Below are 6,461 nucleotides of genomic sequence, written 5' to 3'. Positions count from 1 at the left end.
AACAATTTTTTTACAGGGTAAAACCATTGTCCCAGGGCACATTCCTCCCCATTTTTCAAAACAAGAAATCTGAATCTAATCTTGCTTGTTTAGCTTTCTTCATGACCATTATTCATACAACTTGTAACCAACACTCTAAACAAAGAAAAACATCTATAATCCTTTGTTTTAGGAATATGGACATAGTTTTCCAAGCTACTTTCTGCTGATTGGGGGTGCTAATAATCTTGACAGGGACCTAATGAAAATTTAGAATTACAGTCAAGTCCTGACTGGAAAATTCTGTGGGGCTTGGTCATCTCAGCTAACAGTCTTGAAACTGTTCTGAGTTCAGAACACAGAGGAAATGCTAACAGAGGTCCTCTGAAATGTTGGATCATCTTGACCATCTGCTCCTATTGGAGATTCTTCAGTGGGTCTTCCTTGATCAAACCTGATTTTTTTTGTTAGTCCAGAATAAATCCACAGCCTCTCATTTCCTATGGAAACAAAAGCAAAACCTCTTCTCCAGTGTAACATACCTTTTGACTTAAATTTTGAAGTCAAGATATTTTCCAAATATATATGTTGGATTAATTCAGCAGCATTTATAATCAAATATCATTTGGCAGCTTTTACTCTTTTCACAGCCATCAATTTAAAGACAACACAGCATACAGTATCCAGTATCTCTGTGTATTTTCATCTTTATTTTAAGCTCTATTTCTTTTATTTTTATTTTTAATTTTTGGTTTTTTGAGACTAGGTTTCTCTGTGTATCTTTGACTGTCCTGGCACTCACTCTGTAGACCAGGTTGCCCTTTATTTCATAGAGATCTGCCTGCCTTTGCCTCCCAAGTGCTGTGATTAAATATGTGTGCCACCACACCTTGAACTCAGAGAGATGTACCTGCCCTCTGCCTCCCAAGTGCTGGGATTAAAGGTGTGTGCCTAAAGGACTTTATCCTTTATCTTTTCTCTCCCAAGCCTTCAGCGGCCATTCTCATCTTGCTTCCTCTGTGTCTGGTTGACAACTGCAGACTGACCTTTCCTCTTCCCAGAATTCTCCTTATCTCATTGCCCCACCTCTACTTGCTGCCTGGTCACCCCATGTATGCTTTCTGCCTAGCTACTAGCCAATTAACATTTTATTAAACAAGTACAAGTAACAAATCTTTATAGTGTAAACCATTGTCTCATAGCAGAAGAGAACTATAATTTTTGTTTCCTGTCCTTACAGATTTTATTATTTTTAAACTATTTATACCCACTTTCTTTTCTTTCTGTAGCATCTGAGCAAATTGTAAAACATATTTACCTTTTCAGAGGTTTTCTTTGTATGGACCTGGCTTTCTCTAAGCACCTAAAGTGTTCTCTGACCTTGTAAAACAGATTTTAAACTGTCATGTCAGCTTCCCTGCAACTCAGTTTAGTGCATGCTACTGGGGAATTGTGTTGGCAGATGGCTCCAGTCCATAGGCAGCTGCCAGTATCCATGCCTCTGTTTGCTGCTGAGTACCATCTTGCCCGAAAGACTGAAAAATTAGGAATCCACATCCAGCTTTTATCCATACTTTTCTTAGCTTTCTCCGGTTCTGTGTTTAGATATTCAATCTTCAACATTGGATACCATATGTACCAAATTCTTCGCTGTTCTACCAGCCAGCCAGCTTTTAAATAACAACACAGAGACCCATTATTAATTATCAAAGCTCAGGTTATAGCTTAGGAATTTACTTAATTAACTTTTATAAATTAAATTGCCCCATATCTTTTAATCTATGTTCTTTTATGTGGCTTATTTACCTTTACTTTATACTGCCCATCTTGCTTCCTCAATGCCTGACTGGAGACTGCCATTTCCCCAACATTCTCTCTCTGCCAAGAATTCTTGCCTATAACTCATGCCTAGCTATTGGACTGTTAGAATCTAGATTTTTATTTCACCAATCACACCAATACATCTTCAAACAGTGTACAAATATACTCTAACAGGTTTAGATGATGATTATGATGATAGTGATAATGGTGATGATGATGATGATGATGATCAGAGCAACTAGGAAAAATTTTATATAGATATAGTGGAAATTCATCATATGCAAAAAGTTAGTTTAGGCTATTACCCTAATGTAAAAGGGAAAATAGTATTCATAGGTCTAATGCTCAGCAAATATAATATTTTCAAATGGTAACAGAATTTAATTATACAGTTATTTAATAAAATAGGAAAAAATCCATGAATTCTGTAAAATGAATGTAATAACAATTTGCATACAGATATTAAATCAATAAATGTTTTAGGTAATATACAATCTGGACATTTTCTGATTCAAGCTGAACTTTCAAGAGTGCACAGTAAGTTCTATTTTCTTTATCAAATACTCCTTCTAAGTTTCATAATTCTCTAAGATATATTTTCTTTGCTGATAATGAAGATAAATAGTAGTTTCATTCCTTATAGTTTGCTATAGAGATTTACTATGCAATGCAAATAAAAGCCCTTATGAAGTGATTATACAAATATGCAAACTGTAGCAATATTTCTATGTATAAAACAACACTGTGACTTAGAATATGTCTTTATTAAAAGAACGTTATCATGTGATGGAGAGGTGGCTCAGTGTTTAAGAACATTGTCTGCTCTTCCAAAGGCCCTGAGTTCAATTCCCGGCAACCACATGGTGACTCACAATGATATGTAATGAGGTCTGGTGCCCTCTTCTGGTCTGCAGACATACACACAGACAGAATATTGTATGCATAATAAGTAAATAAATATATTTTTTTAAAAAAAGAACTTTATCATCTAAACCATACAGTAGACTAAATACATTGTTTTATGTTTTAATAATTTGCTCATATAGTCAAACTACCTTTTGTCTTTAAAATGTAGAAGAACTTCTACCAGTTACTAGCTTGAAGGCACAGATAAGTGTAACTCATAAAAAAATTCTTGTTACACATTGATTGAGAGCAAGAGAAAGCAAAAAACTATTTAATATGGTAGGTCCATCTTATACATTTTTTCTCATTTTCATGTCTTTAAAGTGAAACCAGTTTATTACTAGCACACAAACTTTTACTCTGCTTCTTACAACATGTCCAACTGCTTTAAGCTCCTGCTGCTTTGATTTCTCTGATATGCTGTACTGGACCCAAATAAGCCTCAGCCCCTTTAAGATGCTTTTTGTCACACCAGTGGAAAAAATTAAAAAAAAAAAAAAACAGCTACTGGGTAATGTTCTTAACGTATGATAAATAAAACAAAATAGTTCCTAAAAGTCTGCTACTTTGAGAACATGCAGATACATTTGCCAACATCTAGCTTAAAGGGAAATAATATATGATGTTTTGTGGGATTTGATTTTTAGAGCACTTATAGTTCAGCTGATGTGGGATTCCCTCCCCTCTGTATGATGTGAACACCATTGGTAAATAAAGAAGCTGCCTTGGGCCTGTGCAGGGAGGTAGGTGGGGAAAACTAAACTGAAGGCTGTGAGAAAGAAGGAGGAGTTAAAGAGAAGCCATTGTAGCCCCCACTGAAGACTGATGCTGGAAAGAACTTTACTTGGTAAGCCACAACCCTGTGGCAATACACAGATTAATAGAGACAGGTTAGTTTAGGATATGAATTAACCAGAAATACGCTTAAGATATTGGATAAACAGTATTGTAAATAATATGGCTTCTATGTGATTATTTTGGCAGTCTGGGTGGCCAAGAAATGAACAAGCAGCCTCTAACAACAAATTGGCACCCATGTGGACAACTAAAGTCCACTTAAAACATGAGAGAGTTTGGGAAAAAAATACAGTTAATCATGGCTTTAACATCATGATTTCTTTAAGAGAGGTTTTCCTGAATCAGCAGTAGCAGAAAAAAAAAAAAAAAAAAAACATGCAATTTTGAAATGTCAGGTTTCTGGGCTGGGATGCAAATACAACCTCTGGCTCTTTCAGGAGGCCAAGCATTTAAATGTGGTTTGTGAACAGAGTGCTAGAACTTGCTTAATGGTGACATAGACTGGCTGTGTGCTGAAAAATGGGGCTGTAAGAATGGCTCTCAAAGGCAGCAAACAGCTCTACCATGCTGGACTGGGTGAAGCATTCAGGCAGGGCCTTGCTTGCCCTAGCAGAGCTGCCATTTAGGTTTTTAAGAAGTGCTTAGCCCTGGACAGAAAAGAATTACAGATACACAATAGGATGGATTCAGAAATAAAAGACCTCTAAATGAGTCATAGTGTTGGATAAATATTCATAGACTCTGGGGAGAGAAGAAAATGAGTATAGAGGATTATAGAAGGAAGTAAATGGTTTATAAAGAATCAAAATCTTTAAAGAGACAGAGTACAGACAGTCATAGATTAAAGGAATAAAGATAATAACATAGATATTAAAAAGTAATAGATTAAAAACAAATAAGCCATGCAAAGATGGAAAATTCACAGTCTGGATTATGCATATTATTGCATTCTCTTTAAATTTTTTGACTTCAGAGAGACATTTGATACTGGGGACTGCTAAGCCAAACCAACATATATACTTTAAAGGTATCTTGGTTTCAAAGTATGGGTTGAAGGATTTCTTGCTTTGGAAAAGAGGTTCTTCTTTGTTTCCACAGAAGATAAGAACCTATGATTTTCTTCCAGACTAATGTGGTTTGAAGGACCAAGGCCTCCTGAAAGGTCACTTTGAACATGCCTCAAAAAATTACTTCGCCTAATAAACAGCAGGAAGAAGTTTGGAGAGAACTATGCCCATATTCTCAAATATTGCTTATAAATGCTTGCTTACATTTAAAGGGGGATATGCTATAAAGATTTTGATTGGTATGGATCTTGGTTTATTGATACAAATTTAAGATCAGTTTTGTAATATATACATATTTCTGATCTTGATTAAGGTATTGTGTTTGCTCAGCTTATTTAAAAATGTATTGTATAATTAAGAAATATACGTTAATAGATAGTCATCTATAATTGTCAAGCTTGTAGCCATGTTAGTTAGGCTTTCTAGATGTACAGAAATGTATTTCAGATAGATAGGGATTCTTTTTTTTTTGGTTTTTATTTATTTATTTATTTTTATTTAAAAATTTCCACCTACTCCCATTTCCCTCCCCTCTCCCCATCCACATCCCCCTCTCTCCTCAGTCCAAAGAGCAGTCATGGTTCCCTGCCCTGTGGGAAGTCCAAGGTCCTCCCCCCTCCATCCAGGTCTAGAAGGTGGGCATCCAAACAGACTAGGCTCTCACAAAGCCAGTACATGCAGTAGGATCAAAACCCAGTGTCATGGTTCTTGGCTTCTCAGTCAGCCCTCCTTGTCCAACACGTTCAGTGGGTCTGATTTGATCACATGCTCCATTAGTCCCAGTCCAGCTTGCCTTGGTGAGCCCCATTAGATCAGCCCCACTGTCTCAGTGGGTGGGTGCACCCCTCGTAGTCCTGAATTCCTTGCTCATGTTCTCCCTTCTTCTGCTCCTCATTTGAACCTTGGGAGCTCTGTCCAGTGCTCCAATGTGGGTCTTTGTCTCTAGCTTCATCCATTGCCACATGAAGGTTCTATGGTGATATGGAAGATATTCATCAGTATGGCTATAGGATAGAGTGATTTCAGGTTCCCTTTCCTCAGCTGCCCAAGGATCTAGCTGGGGACATCTCCATGGACACCTGGGGACACCTCTAGAGTCAAATTTCTTGCTAACCCTAAAATGGCTCCCATCTTTCAAAGACTATAGAATATGGCATTTAAAGTATTTTAAGAATTTATGACTCTTCATGACATGAGGCACATCTGCTCCTGGCAGTACCAATCTACTTCAAGAGAAAGATGGGCATCAAAGAGGCTCCTTATGGAGTTGGTTTGCCATTTGAGCAAGAAACTGCTCCTGCCTGGACTGCTTGATGGTATGCTATGTAAACTGGACATGCAAGACCCACAGAGAAATGATTGCTAAACTAGCCTAAAGGGGAGACACTCGTTTGGGGTTCCTGCTTCATGAGAGAGCCTGCTAGACATTCTGCATGACACAGAATAAAGTGACTGACAAACTACCAATAAAGGTGGAAATGTCTTTGAAATTTCCTGATTCATGGAAAAGTCTACAGGATATTATGGTCCTGTATAAAGAATATGGATGCCCCAACATTACAGAAAAACTTTGGGTGACTATCCAGGCAGCAAGATGTCTCTGTCATTTCTAGAGATATGGAAGTTGCTTATAATGCACTTCCTGTTTTCTTAGGTAATATTATATTCTTCTGGAATCTTTGATGAAGTTGAAGAATAGATAGTTATAGTTTTCTTTAGTTATGATAAAAGATTAGGTAGATATCAATATAGAAACAGTAATTCTTTCTTTTTTTCAGTTTTTATTTTTTTTAATTTTTTTATTTTTTTATTGAGAAAAGGAAAAAAAGTTTCCGCCTCCTCCCAACCTCCCATTTCCCTCCCCCTCCTCCCACCTTTCTCCCCCTCCCC

Source organism: Alexandromys fortis, unplaced genomic scaffold (genome assembly GCF_014885135.2).
Source record: "Alexandromys fortis isolate MF-2015 unplaced genomic scaffold, M_Fortis_MF-2015_v1.1 scaffold_247, whole genome shotgun sequence".
NCBI lineage: Eukaryota > Metazoa > Chordata > Mammalia > Rodentia > Cricetidae > Alexandromys > Alexandromys fortis.
Note: the sequence above shows the minus strand (reverse complement) of the source record.